The 17,524-nt window shown below is 44.9% G+C and overlaps 1 long non-coding RNA gene across 2 annotated transcripts; it reads left to right on the forward strand.

Moving 5' to 3' along the window:
- Positions 1 to 10,279: 10,279 nt before the first annotated feature.
- On the forward strand, positions 10,280 to 14,999 carry LOC116583909. Of its 2 annotated transcripts, none has more exons than XR_004282965.1 (3): positions 10,280 to 10,747; positions 14,393 to 14,549; positions 14,661 to 14,999. It is a non-coding gene; the product is annotated as an uncharacterized LOC116583909 (long non-coding RNA). The 2 variants fall into 2 exon arrangements; XR_004282964.1 differs by lacking the exon at positions 10,280 to 10,747 and adding an exon at positions 11,388 to 11,531.
- The last annotated feature ends 2,525 nt before the right edge of the window (positions 15,000 to 17,524 follow it).

Here is a 17,524-nt window from a genome sequence, read left to right on the forward strand (position 1 = left end):
CATGCCTCTTACCAATCAGTACAGGAGGCCTGATTTGCAGGTGTGAACCATGGAGTTAGCTTTTCCAGGGAATGTTTGTTTTAAAGGAAGAACTGGCCTAAAAACCAAATGAAGTCAAATCAGCAGAGAGTGGCTAGATTTTGTGATGGGCTCTTTCCTTGGCTCTCGTCTTATTCTATGAAATAGGTGTTTCTCTTATGCAGGCACTAGGTACAGGAAATGAAATTCTAATTTCCAGGAAATTCTGCAAGAAACTGTCAAAATAGTTTTATGGCTGGCATTAGAGTTACATTATTTTTCTTGAGACTGAAACTCCCAAATGGCAGTGGTTTTAAAATGATTAAAAAATGTTTTTCTCTCATATAAGAAGAGGCAAACTAGGGATGGTACGGTGGTGTCCTGATCTCTGCTCTCTTGTTGTTCCATCCTCTTCAACACACGCATTCTGCCTCATGGCCCAAGATGACTGCTCCAGCTCCAGACCTCGGGTCAGCATTCCAGTCATTGGTCTGGAGGAAAGTGTACACTTCTGTCCTTTAAAACACTCACTACTTTCCTTTACATCCTGCTGACCAGGACTCAGGCATGAGTTCATTGTTAGGCATACTAGGAAGTGTAACATTTTTTTATTTTTCCCTGAACAGCCCTGTGCCATGCTAACCTTTGGCATTTTATTACTGAAGAATGGGAGAATGGATCTGGACACAGTTAACATCTCCTCTACAAGTCTGTTGCTGGGCCGAGCCTATCTCAGGACTAAAATCAGCCCCTTGTATATTTCTCCTGCTGCTGTGAAAACGTCACTGGTGCGAGGACTAATACTTTCCACCTGCAGCTAGGATATTGTGGTTCTGATTTTGGCTCTACTGTTGGCCAACGTGATGGTCTTGAGAGAGAAGTTTAATGTCCTGGGGCCTCAGTTTCCCTAAAATAGGTTACTTTATTTGATCTCCAGGGTCCCTTCCTGCTCTAACATTATGACTTCTTATAACACGATCTTGGCCTCTATAATCAAGCCGTTAAATAGAAAATGAACATATCGCTTTTCCTTTCCACTGTGACTACTAAATGCTATAGATGATCAGAATAGATCACCAATGACTGGCCCTCCGTGTCCGTTCAACCTTGTCATCCTTCAGTAAGACTCCTTCCTGCAGGAACTGGCTAGAAATGGAGCTGTGAACCAGGAGATCTACTTTATTTTCCTGCTGAACTTTGGAAGCAGAAAGGCTGCAGCAACAGATGAGGAAGCTTGTGGTTGCAAAGTCCCTGTTTATATCCGGTCCTCACAGCTGCAATTACCCGTGTCAAACCCCTGGGACAGGAAGCACACGCAGCTAATTGATAAAGAGGGCGTCTGCTGTGAGCACTCTAATCTCGAGGAAATGGGGATCCCAAAGTCCCCTGGATTAGCCACAGACCAGAAGGGAGCCTTTTCAGAGTTCCTGTCAGTTGCTAAGGCACACTGTGCTTGACGAGCCCCTCCTACCACCGGCCAGAGGTGGAAAACAGAAGTTGCCATTGCCTAACTTCCTTACAAATACCAAAGAACGCTAGCATCAGTGCCTTAATAAATGACTAAGCTGCAAACAAAACAAAAACAACAACAACAACAAACGCAGCCTTGTCTGCTTCTTGGGGCCATTTAGCAAACAGTTTGTGGGTTAACCACCAGGGCTATGAGATAATACTTGTCGAGCTCTAGCAGACAGAGCAGATGAGCTGCGTGTGGCAGGAAGAGGTCAACATTGGACATCCAACCAGGAAATGAGGCAGTGGTCCATATGCCTGTCGGGCCCTCAGCCCCCGTTGAGCGTTGCTTCTGATTTGAGAGCGACTCCCCAGAGATTGGCAGAGACAGTGAATGAGGACAGGCACCCCCAAGTGTAGCACCCGGGGTAACATCTTCCTTTTTACCAGGATGACTCCTGAGGGTCAGAAGACCAAGCCTAGAATCAAAGAGGGAAAGATCTAGAAAGTTCTAGAGCATAACAGAGTATATTGGAAGCTCTAGGAAAAGGTATCTGGCTTCAGCTTAATAACAACAATTCCTTTCCTGGGGCTGGCCAACGTTTATTTGGCTGCCTGGCAGGTGGTTGAGATCCTTTATGTCACCTTTAATGGCCTCCCACTTTGGCCTGAGTACTCCCACACACCTCTTTCTTGAATGCTAGCTAACCAATATCGATAACGAATACTTGTTGGGTTCTTACTGTGTGCTAGGTGCTGCTCAAACCTGGTTTTTTCTTATTTAATCTCACAACTACTATTATCCCCACTTTACAGATAAGGCGACTGAAACACAGAGAGTTTAAGTAACTTGCTCAAGACCACAAAGCCAGTTCACAGGATAGCCAAGGCTCTAAACCAATGCTACCTAGCTCAGAAGTCCGTGCTTCTAACCATGCTGCTGCTTCATTCAAGAAATATTTATAGAGCACCTACTATGTGCAGATACCGTGCTCGGTGCCACACATGATCCTGGGTTGGACACCTGGCTTACCTACTCTGACCTGGACCAGGGCACATGTGCAACTTAGATACTTGCTGGGTAGATCCGGAGTCTGGACTCTGGACATGCTTCTTTTGGACAGAGCATAGGACACAGTGAAAACAGGTACGAATGTGGGTCTTTTGTAAAAGCCTCGCGTGAACTTCCAAAATATGGGGAATACCTATATGTGATCTCATTTTAAAAGAAGGGCACAGGGACCCAGGCAGCCTACACTGTGTAAACTGAGGACGGTTTGAGCATCAGGGGAATTAAAGACAGCAATGGGTTATCAAATATTGAAAAACTCAATCCACTCATCCATGCTACTAAATGGATGAGGGGGAAGAAAGGGCTCTTGCTGGGAGCAGAATGATGCGTGCTGGCCAGCGTGCTGCATGTGCTGGGGTGGCAAGTTACCACTTACTGTCATCCTGTCAAAGACCAGCCGAGGCAAGAATCCTCAACGGTTGCTAACTGGAAGTGGAAATTTTGATGAGCAACAGGATATTTGCAGGGTCTTATTTTATTTTATTTTATTTTAATTTATTTGACACAGAGAGAGAGAACACAAGTAGGCAGAGAGGCACGCAGAGAGAGAGGGGGAAGCAGTCTCCCTGCTGAGCAGAGAGCCCGATGCGGGGCTTGATCCCAGGACCCTGAGATCATGACCTGAGCCGAAGGCAGAGGCTCAACCCACTGAGCCACCCAGGGTCTTAACGCACCTACCCAAAGATTGCTTATTCATTGCCAGGGGAAAAGCAGTCACTGTCCTGTGGAGAAGTAAGACTACATCTTGACCAGTGATGACCGTTTATGCTGCCAACAAGGGGCAGATGAACTTTTGGGGGCTTCCAGATGTGGTACCCTGCCAAGGACCAAGCTTCACAGTGAAGTTCGGGCCAGGAATTCATAACCTGAATTTAATGATGAGGAAAGATCCAGAAACCCAGAATGAGAAAATTGTTTTAAACATAGGGGAGAGAGAACAAGTATTCTTCAAAAACATCAGTAGCATAAAAGACAAAGACTATACAAAATGTTCATATTGAAGGAGACTCCTGAGTCCTAGCAACTGACTTTTACACCTGACCCTAATCTCAGCCTCAGTCCTGTTCTACAGAAAATAAAGTGTCATATTGAGTATCAGTGGGTCAATTGACAAGCTAGGAAGATAGATGGTAGGTTAGATAAAATTACCGTATCAATGTTGTATTTACTAAGGTCGGTAATTATCCCATGGTCATGCAAGACAATAGTACACACTGAAGTGTTCTGGAGCAAATGGTCTACCATACACGCCCTTTAGATGGATGCATGGATAAACGGATGGGCAAAATACTATCTAGAGAGGACTATGGGGTAAGGGAATGTGCTCTTTGCACTAGTCGTCTTCTTGCTTTTCTGTAAGTTTGACATTGTGTCCAAAACAAAATGAAACAAGATCAAAAAAACTTTAAAGATTTTATTCACTTATTTGACAGAGAGAGATCACAAGTAGGCAGAGAGGCAGGCAGAGAGAGAGGGGGGAAGCAGGCTCCCCACCGAGCAGAGAGTCCGATGCGGGGCTTGATCCCAGGACCCTGAGATCATGACCTGAGCCGAAGGCAGAGGCTTTAACCCACTGAGCCACCCAGGCGCCCCCCAGAAAAACTTTAGAAGGCTCATCCGTGCTGCTATGAAGCAGAGATCGTGGAGGGAAGGGACAGAAATAGGGCAGACAACCAGGGCCCCGGTGTAAGAGCTGTAGGGGAGAGAAGGGCGTGGCTTAGACCAGGACAGTAACTGGAGAAGGGACAAGAAGGGCTCAGGTTCTGGAAACGTCGGGAAGGTAGAGCTAATAGGATTTGCTAAGGCATTCCACCTGGCCTTGAGAGAAGGAAAGGAAGCTGACGAAGAGACACAAGGATTCTGGCCTGACCAGCTGGGGGGCTGGCGTTGTTGGGAGCTGAGACGTGCAAGAGGAGGGAGAGTAGGTCTGAAGCAGAAGATCAGGCCTGGGTTTGGACAGTTGTCTGCGTAAGTGGATTTATGGAGGATAGTACCTAATTTCAGGTAAGCTAAAGCGTATAAAAAGGGTAGCTTGTTTTAAAAAGATTCTTCCCAAGGAGCCATGAATCAAAGCTAAACTTACTAATGTGAGCACAAAGCAAATGTTCAAAACGAGTTTGCATTTTTGGGGGGCAGGACTCCGAGTGGGGCCAGAAACGACAACACTTAAAATCAATTATTGAAAGGAGCTGAACTTAGAACCAGACCCCAGAATAACAGCAATACAGGATGGTAAGTGGATATTTTTAAGTTTAGCGAAGCATATGAAATCACATTGCTCTTACCAAAAAGAGTAAAATGGGGGCACCTGGGTGGTTCAGTGGGTTAAGCATCTTCCTTCGGCTCAGGTCATGATCCCAGGGTCCTGGGATCGAGCCCTGCATCAGGCTCCCTGCTCAGCTCCCTCTTCCATTTCCCCCTGCTTGTGTTCTTTCTCTCGCTGTGTCTCACTCTGTCAAATAAATAAAAAAAAAATCTTTCTTTTTAAAAAAAAGAGTAAAATTGTCTTATTATGTAATTTAAATATAATAAAATATAATTTATTATTAGACAAATAAATTTATATCATCTTTAATCCAACCCAATAAAATGTCCATTGTTAATATCTGTTCTAGCATGTAAACAGTAATATACTCATAAAGTAGTATATGTATATAACTTATAAATAAACAAAGATACATAAATGGCAGGGGAACATGTTAAAAAAAAATCACCAGGTGTGGAGATCAGAGAAGTTTGCAGTTGCAAAACAACAAAAGCAAAAAATACACCAGTGGGACCACATCAAACTAAAAAGCTGCACAGCAAAGGAAACCATCAACAAAATGAAAAGGCAACTATGGAATGGGAGAAAATAGTAGCACACCACAAATCTGATAAGGGTTTATATCTAAAATATACAAGGAACTCACACAGTAAGAAACCAAATAAGCCAAAATTAAAAAAAGGATCCAAAGAGACGTTTTCCCAAAAAAGACATACAAATGGCCAACAGGCATGTGAGAAGGTGCTCGATGTGACTAACCAGCAGCGGAATGCAGACGAAAACCGCAAAGAGCTATCACTTCACACCTGTTAGGATGGTTATGATTAAAAAGACAAGAGATGACAAAAGCTGGTGAGGAGGAGAGGGAACCCCTGTGTACTACTGGTGGGAATGCCAGCTGGTGCAGCCCCTGTGGAGGACAGTATGGAGGTTCCTCAGGAAATTAAAAATAAAGCTACCCTGAGATCCAGCAATCCCACTTCTGGGTTTTTATCCAAAGGAAATGAACTCACTATCTTGAAGAGATATCTATACTGCATGGTCATTGCGGTCTTGTTCACATAGTCAAGTCTTGGAAACAACCTAAGTGTCTGTTGATGGATGAGTGGAAAAAGAAAATATGATTGGGGTACCTGGGTGGCTCAGTGGGTTAAAGCCTCTCCGTTCGGCTCAGGTCATGCTCCCAGGGTCCTGGGATCCAACCCGGTCGGGCTCTCTGCTCAGCAGGGAGCCTGCTTCCCTTCCTCTCTCTCTGCCTGCTTCTCTGCCTACTTGTGATCTCTGTCTGTCAAATGAATAAATAAAATCTTAAAAAAAAAAAGAAAATATGATTGTGTGTGTATATGTATATATATAATTATATTGTATATATATTATACTTACATTGTATGTGTGTATATATACACACACACATATTGGAGAGATATATATGTATATATATGTATGTATTATATATAAATATAAGTATAATATATATTATATATTAAGTGAATGCATTATATGTAATAATTGAATGATACTATTCAGCCTTAAAAAAATAAGGAACTTCCTGCCATTTCCAGATTCATAGGGATGAATGTGGAGGGAGTGCTGCTCAATGAAATAAGCCAGACGGAGAAAGGCAGATACTGCCTGGGATCACTTACATAGGGAATCTATAAATGAATAAATAAATAAATAAATAAGAATGTCGAACTCCCAGAAGCCGAGGTAGAACGGTATTTCCTTGGGGTTGGGTAGAGGTAGGAGAAAGTGAGGTGTGGGGGGGGGGGATTAGCAAAAGGTTTGTGTTTGAAAACCACAGTAACAAAAGAACCAAAAAGGGAAAAATCTGGAGACCTCTATAGACTACAAAGCTAATTGCAGCGGAAAAGCCCTTGCCTGTGCTACCATCTGCTCCCTTTTCCAACCAAGGGGCGGTGTGGACGGAGCAGTGGAGGTTCAGACCCTCTGCTGGGTACCCAGCTCACCCAGTGCGGATCAAGTGCACCCAGAAGCTTCGTCCAGGACATATAAGTGATAGCGTGTCACCTAATAGACCATCTCGCAGCTTCTAAAAAGAGATCAGTTTGGATTGAGGTAGAAAGATGCCCAAGGTGCAGTTAGTGGAAAAAGCAAATGGTAGGGGGGCCTGGGTGGCTCAGCCAATTAAGTGTTTGCCTTCAGCTCAGGTCATGATCTCAAGATCTGGGATCGAGCCCCGCATCAGGCTTCCCGCTGAGTGGGGAGCCTACTTCTCCCACTCCTCCCTTTCCTTGGGTTCTCTCTTCCTCTCTGTCAAATAAATAAATAAAAAATAAAAAGTAAGTGAATGATAGAAGAGTGTGCAGTATCAAATAAACATAGATACGTGGTTCTATATTCATAGAAAACTTCTGGTAGCAGTGTTTACCTCTAGGAAGTGCTCCTGGACAAAGCAACCCTCTTTTAATTTACTTTTTAATGTAGTGTCTAAATGTTTAAAAATTACAAACATGTATTAGTTCAATTTTTTGAACTAATTCTAAAACATTCTAAAATTTTTGAACTAATTCTAAAACATTCAGGCTTTTTGAAATTCCTTCTTTGATTTTTTTTTTTTTTTTAATGAGGAAATACATAGCATTTTGTACTGAGGCGGCCATGACAACGTTGATTCAAATGAGGTAAGGCTGGAAATAGATGTGCAGCATTAAGGGAATGGTTAAGTAAATAATGGAAAATTGACTGTAATATAATGCAGTCTTTTAAAAAATCAATATTCTGAGAATTTTAGCCAGATGGGAAAGGCTGGCAATATACGAAGTGGAAAAAAAAAAAAAAACCCCACAAAAAACAAGATCTATGTAAATTCAGTATTAATATCAACAATGTTAAAAATATGTAGGAAAAAAAAAAAAGGCTTGGAAGAAAATATCCCCAACTGGCTACAGTGATTGCCTCTGATAGTGAGTGAGATGATGGGGGATTTTTCTCTTTCTGGACCTGTGTATTTTCATCTTCTTTTCCATTTTTGTGCAACGAGCATGCATAATTTTGTAATGTGAACAAAAAAGAAAGTAAAATACTGCGAAAACCATTATATGCCTTCCTGGCATGAGTCAGGAGCTGAATTTTCATGTTTAAATTAGTTTCAGAAACACAGGAGTGGTTTCTAGGCAACCTGCTTGGGAAATCGCGCTCCTTTCCATTGTTGCTGGAGTGTGCGTGAGCGTCTCAAAGAAAATGTAAGAGATGAACCCTTGCGAAAGCGGACTCCTGCTAAAGAAAAACAAGCTTTGCCACTCCGGTCTGGTCACAGAGACTTGAGTTATCGTGACCCCCAGACGCACAGAGGGACCTGAGTTTTGTGGGCTTGTGTGTGTGCACGTGCGCGTGTTGGCAAATGAGTGATTGATTTGGATGAGAATTGCCATAGGTGGTAGAGCACATTAGTTATTCAAGTCTCTGCCTGTGGTGTGAGAAACTGGGGTAGGGGGTGGGTTTGCGGGGAGACACAGGAACCCAAACCAATAACCCCAGGTGGATGGCTTTCCTGAGAATCTGGGGTTGGGAATTCAGACAGGGACAAGGCTTTACAAGACGGATGGCAGCTCAGGATGTGAAAAGATTGCCTCATCATCGTGTGAACCATTTACTGTCATTATAGACAATCCTGCTGAGCCAAAGGGCTCTAATCAGGAGAAAACACTGAAAAATGGAATCCGGGCTAAGAAACCCTTGGCCCAGCCTGATGGGCCGTGGAGGATGGGTTGAGTTAAGAATGCTTTTTAGCCTCAAGGGAGCCATGTTCTTTACCAAGAGACTGCAGAAGGTACAGAAGGTACTCTTTCCAGCTCGCAGTGTGTGTTTTGTGGACCCTGGCTTCAGTTTGGGGCAGGAATGGCAGGCATTCTGCCTGATAGAGAGGGTCCGCGCTCAGCTTCTTGCTCCTGGGCCCCCTCGTGGTTGTCTCTCGCAATTACAAAAGTTAAGCAAGCAGGTAAATAGCAGGCGTTTGGGATAATGATAGCCTTTGACGAAGGGTTACTGCCTTTGACCTTGGCAACCCTGAGACTTTGTCAAAGCACAAGGGTGGGGGGAGGGGATGGCTGCAAATCAGGCCTCAGGAAGGAAAGCCCCGGTTCATCATAGAGGGTGGGGCAGGAGGGCAGGAATCTTCCGAAGTGGATGGTAATGAGCTGCTTCTGTCTCCACACCTTTTTTTTTTTTTTTTTTCCCTGTCTCCACCCTTCTCTACCCATATCCTGCATTTCACTAAGCAATAGTCCACTGGGTCTGGTCAACCCTCCTTTAAGGGACAGACACCTGGGGGCGCCTGGGTGGCTCAGTGGGTTAAGCCGCTGCCTTCGGCTCAGGTCATGATCTCAGGGTCCTGGGATCGAGTCCCGCATCGGGCTCTCTGCTCAGCAGGGAGCCTGCTTCCTTCTCTCTCTCTCTCTCTCTGCCTGCCTCTCAGTGTACTTGTAATTTCTCTCTGTCAAATAAATAAATAAAAAATCTTAAAAAAAAAAAAAAAAAAAAAAAGGGACAGACACCTGGAGGGGAAAGGAAGACGGAGACTAGTATTTACCGACCCTCCTCTTGTGGTAGCTCTTGAGGCAAAACTCATCTCTTTTCATCTTCTTACCTAGGCCTTAGCACATGTTTGTAACGTTTGCAGTCTCGAATGGTGTATGGAGGCCCTGAGAAGACTGAGGTGCAGAGAGGTTAAGGAATGCCTGAGATCACTAGCTTATAAGTAGCAAAACAGAAACTTAAACCCCAAATTGGAAGAATCTATTCTTTCTACCAAGATGCTCCCCACTCCTACCCCATGCCCTCTAGCTCGAGGGGCTTGCTGGCCCAACCTGTCTGGGGAGATCCTCTCTCTGCCCTTTGAGTCAGTCTGCCCTGGGGGCCAACGTCTTCTCCCTTCTCTGAACTTCTCCTTTGGCAGTGAGTCAGCCCTCTGAGGCATATTCTTCTTGTATTACTTGTTTAACTCTTATTTATTTATTTATTATTCAGCTTTTCTTAGAAATTTGTCTTTTTTTTCTTCCATAGACACCTTGAAGAAAGGAACAAGGAATTAATTCTCCCATAAACTCTTTACCCAGCATTTAGTAAATATTTGCAGGGAGACTAAATTAAGTAGCAGAGTCCTGGTGGGAGTTTTCCTCCCGGGGTCTGTTTGTATTAGGAAAATAGCAAACGGCTTTTATTTTAATGATTTCATTTATTTATTAGAGACCAAGAGAAAGAGAGAGAGAGAGAGAAAGAGAGAACCCCCATTCATGAGTGCCGGGGTGGGGGTGGTGGGAGTGGAGGGGGGGGGGGGTTGGGGATAGAAGGAGACAGAGACACAGACTCCCTACCCAGCACAGGGCTGGATCCCATGACCTTGAGATCATGACCTGAACCAAAGGCAGACACTTCACCGACTGAGCCACGCAGGCACCCGAGTAGCAAATGATTTTAGTTTTTATCCAAAAATATTTATAATCATCAAAAATAGTTCTGACTTTTCCCCTTTGCCAAAGGGCTTGCTGCTCAAGAGAAGTTAAATCTGGATCTGTTTCCGGGAGTTAAGGGTCTTGAGCACTCGCGTGGCTTTGCTGCAACTGCACAGCATCGGGGTCGAAGGTGGAATCTAAGCCCACCTGGCTCCTTCCCTTCTCCCTGGAATCTGCAGGCTCCCAGGCCAAACCCAGCGCACCCCTTCGGAAACAGGGTTCTGTCTTGACAAGCCGGAACACTGCTGGAGCTGGGAACGAGTAGAAGCTTCTCTGCCAGGTGCATTTACATCCGGGTTTCATCTTCCTCTTAAGGCAGCTTCGCTGGCGCAGGTACCTGCGTGGGAAGGTGAAGACGCAAAGCGCTCAGCACCCGCCATCCTTTCACAGAGGACATGGGGCCGAGCTGTTCCTCGAGGGAGGCGGACCACCGCTGCCTGGGCAAGTGCGGTATGGGGGCAGGAGGTGAGCAAGGGCCCTCAGAAGAACTCCTGACAGGCTCTTGCTCTTGCCACTACGATCATGTATTTCATGAGCATTTATTGGACACCTCTTGTATGCCAGGCACTGGGAATGCCAAGACCAGTAGAGCTTTGGGGAGGTATTCAGTCTGGTTGGGGGGAATAACCACGTAAGCAATTAAAGAATAGGATAGGCGCTATAATAGCAGTATGTAAGAGAGACCTCAAGAACACAGAGGAGGAGGTCCAGACGTCTGCCCCTAGGAGCTGGAAAAAAGCTTCATGGATTAGGCAACTCTCAAAAGCAGTCTTGAAAGAGAAGCAATTGTTCCCTGGTTGGGCAAGGCAGGTTGAGTACTCTAGGCTGAGGGAATAAGGTATAAAACAGGATGGGTCAGGGGGAGCTGCCAGTCCTCTGAGGGTAAAACTCCAAGAGGAAGGTGGGTCTGAGAATATGAAGGGCTGTGTCTCAGAGTGGAGCTCCGGCCTCTGGAGAATGAGGTAACATGGAAGGATTTCAGATGGGCTGGAGATTGTGTCATGGTCAGATGTCAAAAGATCTATGTAATTACAATGTGGAGGAGGGACTGGAAGAGGAAGTGGTTGAGGAGTAGGACCATATGGCCTTAGGAGATGAGTTCCATGAAGCCTGGTGATTGATTGGGAGGGGTGGGGGTTGTGAGGGCAGTCTAGGCCAGATCCCAGTTTGGGCATGGAAAGATGGGAATGTTGGTTCCATTCACCCAAATCAGGAACACGTGGGAGAGCTGGGGAAGGTTGGGGAGCAGGTAAGTTAATTGTGGCCATGTCTAAAGGGCATGTGGGACATTGCAGCAGAACAGTCTAGCAAGTGGTTGGTATGTGGGAGTCTGTGCTCAGGGAAGATGTTGGATTCTGATGGAAGAAGGCTGGATCAGGCTTCGCTCTCTGTAGACATTCAATAAACATTGTTTTGAGTAGCTAATTAATGATTACAGGGCCTTGGGAAAACAGAATGATGTTGCAGTGTAAATGTGCATGCTCTTACAGTAATGGACTGATGGTTCCAGAAAAGCTCAAGCTAAATAACACTAATTTTTTCCTGCTATAAATAAATCTTCTGCAGTCGGGGTTTTCAATTACACAGTGAAAAGCAAGGCAGCAGGGGAAATGGGGAAGGGGAGTATATGGAAGGCGTAGCCTGCCTGCAGAGTGAAAACGTGAGCAAGCTGCAGCCCAAGCGAATAAGGTAGTAATCTGATTCAGTGGAAAGGAGATGAAAGTCTAATATTCTGGGTTCGAGTCCTGGTTCCTCTATTGACTCGTTATGTGTCTATTGTATTAATAGGTGCATAGTAAATGTCCACTGCCTCCTTTTAGAGGTACACTCGTGTTTTAAGCTCAGAAGGACCTCCTGGTAGGTCCTTTATGATGCTTTCTTTGCAAATGAATCAACCAAGCACGGGGAATTTAAGTGACTTCCCCAAGGCCACTCAGCTGAAAAATGGCAGCTCTAAGATTCGAACCCAGACAGTCTGGGCCCGGAATCCTTTTAGAAGCAATTAGCTGCTGTGCTCTTCTGCCTCTCCAGGTAAAAAAGTTAGGAAATTTCACTGTGCTGGGCCTTTGATTTCTTATTAGTGCATGGATTTTTGTGAAGGGCACGTAGCATAATTTATATTAGGCCTTAATTATAGGTATATATGTTCATTGTGTTCTCCCATAATTAGCCCTTCAAGGAAGCAGTGTTTAAAGATTTGTCCCAAATCCCCCTTTTAGGGAAAGCTTTGGGAGTTCCTGTAATTATGTGACTTTGTGTTTGCAGATCACAGCAGACTATCTGAATAGAATTATCACTTAGCATTAGAGATCCCTGTTTACGGAATTCGGCACAATACTACTAATCATGCGCTCACAAGAAAGAGAGACTTTACTTCTATCCCAGATCTGCCACTTGGATATGTTGCTTAAAACTCTCCATGCTGGGACGGCTGGGTGGCTCAGTTGGTTGAGGGTATGACTCTTGATTTGAGCTCAAGTCATGATCTCAGGGTTGTCAGATCGAGCCCCACATCAGGCTCTGCTCTCAGTTTGGAGTCTGCCTGAGATCCTCTCTCCCTCCACCTCTGCTGCCCCCCTGCCTGCATGCTCGCTCTTTAAAAGGAATAAATAGGGGCACCCGGGTGGCTCAGTGGGTTAAAGCCTCTGCCTTCGGCTCAGGTCATGGATCCCGGGGTCCTGGGATCGAGCCCCACATCGGGCTCTCTGCTCAGCAGGGAGCCTGCTTCCTCCTCTCTCTGCCTACCTCTCTGCCTGCTTGTGATCTCTGTCAAATGAATAAATAAAATCTTTAAATTAAAAAAAAAATGAATAAATAAAACTTAAAAACAATAACAACAACCAAAAACCTTTCCATGCCTGCCTCCTCATCTGTACATGAGATAATACTAATAACTTTGTGAGGCTATAAGGGTACAGTGGTAAGGGGTTCATAATCCAGGGTAAGAGTCACTGAGTTTAATACAAACAGGCGTATGAAAATCAGGGGAGGTGCATTCTAGGAAAAAGGAACTGTGGAAGGCTTGCTGGCAGGGAGCTTGGAGCATGTGATAGATGACAAAAAGGTCAATGAGACCATCTCATAAACTTATTAAGCAACTAGCATTTTTTTACACCTTCAAAGTCAGCATTTCTTTCTTTATGTAGTGCATATATAACTAATAAAGCAAAACTTGGGGCGCCTGGGTGGTTCGGTGGGTTAAGTGCCTGACTCTTGGTTTCATCTCGGGTCACAATCCCAGGGCCCTGAGATGGAGTCCCGCATTGGGCTCCCTGCTCAGCAAGAAGTCTGCTTCTCCCTGTCCTTCTGCCCCTCCTCCCACACGTATTCTCTCTCTCTCTTGCTTACTCTCTCTCAAACAAATAAAATTAAAATAACAAACTAAATAAATAAATAAAGAGCAAAACTTATGTTTTTAAGGAAATAATTTTCTCCAAATACTTAAGTGTTGATCACAAGCCTAAATCAAGTTCTTCTATCCATTTAACTAAAATCACAACAGGAACACACTAGATATTCTTAAATGAATCCAGTGTCTTAAAAACCCGATAAAACACACATGAGTTTTGCAATGATTACAGAAATTTCTGTGCAAAATTTATTTTTACACAGTAAAAATCCATTTACATGGATTTAAGGTTGTTTGTTCATCATCTCTATTGTTATCCATATTTTAATTCTTATTTTATTTTATACTTTCCCGGGATCCCTATTTCTATAATTTATGGTCACAATAATCATAAGGTCACCCACACACAGACACACACGCGGGCACATGCCTCCCCCCAACATTCAGACTACCCAAAGTTGCAGATTCTGCTATTAAATGATTGATTCTCGGTGGGGATACCCAACCTAACAATTCAACCTGCACAACTGTCTTTAGGTTGAGCCTTTTAAAAAATAATCAAGTCTCATTTCTGATGTCACAGGAATTTTAAGTTCCTTTTACGTTCAAATAGATTTTGAGTTTTAGAAACCAGAAACATATATTCCTTTAAAGTTCCCACAATCTCTACTCGCCATCCCACCATTCAGCTGTTGCTATACACTGATCTGGTCTGTCAGTTTAACTGGCCATACTTTATCTGTACCTCATTTTCATTATAGAATCGTCTAGAGCCTTGCTGCTCAATGCGTGGTTCGGGAACTGAAGCGTATCAACACCACTTGGTACGAAGATCTCAGCTTCACCTCAGACAAGCTAACTCAGAACCTGCATTTTAACAAGAGATCCACCCACACATGGTTTGACTGCACTTTAAAGGTAAGAAGCACTAATATGAAGATTTCATCGCCCTGAGGATGTCAATCCCTTTTCAGTGAGTGTAACTAATTTATCATCTCAGACCCACTTTTTCTTCTTCTTTCCTTACAGGTTTTTACTTACAGTATTTTAACTGCAAGGATTTTTCTGCTACACGGACCAAGAGAAGAGGGCCTGGGACTGAATCTGAGAAACCCAACATGGAAGAAGGGGGTTGATGAGGACGAGCTGCCCAGAAAGCTAGGAGAAAACCCGGTGGGCTTGACTCACGGAAGCCCAGAGCAATGACCTTTTAAGGACATAATTTTTGTCAGTTTCTCTTATCACGCTGACAAGCATGTAATGAAAGCCCTCCATAAATATTAGCCATTGTTCCTGCGGTGGGTAGTAGTTGTAATTTAAGCGTTTGTTTTTTTCTTTAAAGGTTTTTTGTTTATTTACTTGAGAGGGAAAGAGAACGAGCAGGGGGAGGGGCAGAGAGAGAGGGAGAAGCAGACTCCCTGCAGAGCAAGGAGCCCGATGGGGGGCTCGATCCCTGGACCCCGAGATCGTGGCCTGAGCCGAAGGCAGACCCTTAACCCACGGAGCCACCCTGGTACCCCTAGGAGTAGCAGTAATTTGCAAATGAAGAACAGATGCTTTTGGATAAGCTGGAACAACTCAAGGAACATCATCGCAGAGTTTTCCACAAGAGCCATTTTCCTGATCTCTCTTGGGTATTGAATGAAGAAGGGCTAATTTGGAGGATGACCTCAGGAAAAAATAAGGTCAGAGGAAACAGTCTGTTTGCTGGAGTGTTTATGTTTCCTTTGGAGGGCGGGGTGGGGGGTGATAACATGCGTAAGCAAACTTACTTTTCGAAGAATACCACGACTCTTCTTCCACTCTGTTTACTGGACTTTGAGCACGGCACTCTATGCCTTTACTAATTTTTTTTTTTTTTAATGTAAGGAAATGGTTTGAATGCATGCGGTTTTCAAATTCCCCTGCCCTTCAGGAGTGAGAGGTCTAGTCCTAAAACCCCAGGAGAAGAATTGATTTCTCTCAGACCTTCCTGAAATACTGTTTTGCTCTTGCAGACTTGTGCTCTGTTAGACATTAATCTGGCTAAGGGATGAGAAAAGAATAATGCAGGGACATTCTAGAAAGTACATTGATCAGGACAAACTGAATGTAATAATCGGCTTCATAGCTCGAGTACGTTAGTAGACTGTATCACATGAGCATTCAGCTATTAGCCAGCAGTCCTGTAGACTCAGTCTTTGAGCTGTTCTATTTCCAACTGTTCTCTGTGTGTCTGCGCCATCGCTTTAGAGCTGGTTAAAAACCACGGATTTTACTTATGACGTTATCCCGAGTGTCTCGTGTGGGGCCCTGCAGGGAGTTTACAGAGACACCTGGTGGCCGGTAAGGCAAAGTCCCCTGGCTTTATTAGGAAACAAAGGATCTGAATTGTGTCTAAAATTTGGGTCATTTCTGTGGTTGAGAATTTCATTCTTTCTTCCTAATCTTTTAGTGGGATTGCAGCCACATATTGACAAAATGGACTTGGATTCTTACCGATGATTTTTATGGCCTCCGGCCTCTCTTTCCTGAAGGAAACAATCCACCCCGTGGACTGACCAGCACCATCAGGGGGACTAAAAGCTTGCCGAGGCTAGAACGAGGGCGAGGCAAGAGCGAATGGAAGGAGGTGCCATTCAGTGATGAATATGCACAGAGTTTAATGCCATATTCTAGAAAAATCAAAATCAATCCCAAAAAAGTCATTGTCAATAAAAAAAAGTCAAAAATTGTAAGTAGCAGGGCCAGTATTGCTGATTTTCTCTTTGAGTTGAGGCTCCCATATGGCTCTGAAAGGCTCTGAGAAGAGTGAGTGAAGGTTCTGGTGGCCTTCCCTGATGGCCTATCCCCAGCCCGGCTCATTCATGGTCAGTGGATCCGTGTCCACCCCTCCCCCCACCCAGGGTTTCCCTTTTTCTTCCAGTGGCTCTTCAGGTCTCCTCACATTCACGTGAAGGGTGGGGACCCTGGGTCAATGGCACTGATACACAAGAAGAAGAAACGTAGAATAGAAAATTCACACGCGGCCCAGAGGGGGAACAGCTGAGAATTCTGTCTTCCAGTTCTCCTGTTTTATTAGTCAGGACCCTCTTTCCTCCACCTTCCCCCCAAAGATGCTTCTCAGAGGCAGAGACCTAAACCACTCATTCCCACTGAGGGGCTTTTTGCGAGGAGACCCGGGCACTGAGGGCAGGTGCCCGATGTCGCTGGAATGACGTTTGCTGTGGTGAGAAAGTCCCTCCTCACACCTTTTCTGTTTTTAAGCGGGCCAAGACAAGGGTGGGGGTGGGGTGGGGCGAGTGAGGACCTGGGCCCATGGAGACATGCTGCTTCTCAGGGGGCGCACACTGGTGTGAGATGTTGGCAGCCAGAAGCTCCCAGGATAGCCTGGGAAGAGTGTGAGAGCTTGGTCTGCATGGTGCCGCCTCTGCCCTGCCCCTTCCCCTTCGTGAGAACCGACTACCGGAACTGACCGGCTACGGTTAACAGAAGAAGTGACCCCTCCCGCCTCCTCCCTGCTTGTCTCTCCTCTAACCCTTGCCTGGTCACCAGAGACATGGTCACCGGAAATAGCAGGAAAATATGCTGTAATGGTGACCACACGAGCTGCTGTGAAAGGGGAAGGAAAGCCGGGGTGGGGGGTGGGTAAGAACATACTGAGGCAGGAAAGGATCAGAAACTCAAGAAAAAGGAAAATTTCAGAAAACCCCGAGAAGCAAGTGGCCTAACAGGGAGACCCAAAGGGTCTCTTAGATACGGGCTCCTCAGCACGTGGCGAAAAAGGACTCCAGCAATAAGAGGAAGCCAGGGGGTACTCACTCTAAATGACCATGTCAAGTCTTACTGCCTTCAAATATATTCCCTTGGGGGGTTGCTGGGAGAACAGTGTGTGCCCTCCCACAAAGCACTGA

Source organism: Mustela erminea, chromosome 2 (assembly GCF_009829155.1).
Source record: "Mustela erminea isolate mMusErm1 chromosome 2, mMusErm1.Pri, whole genome shotgun sequence".
Lineage (NCBI taxonomy): Eukaryota > Metazoa > Chordata > Mammalia > Carnivora > Mustelidae > Mustela > Mustela erminea.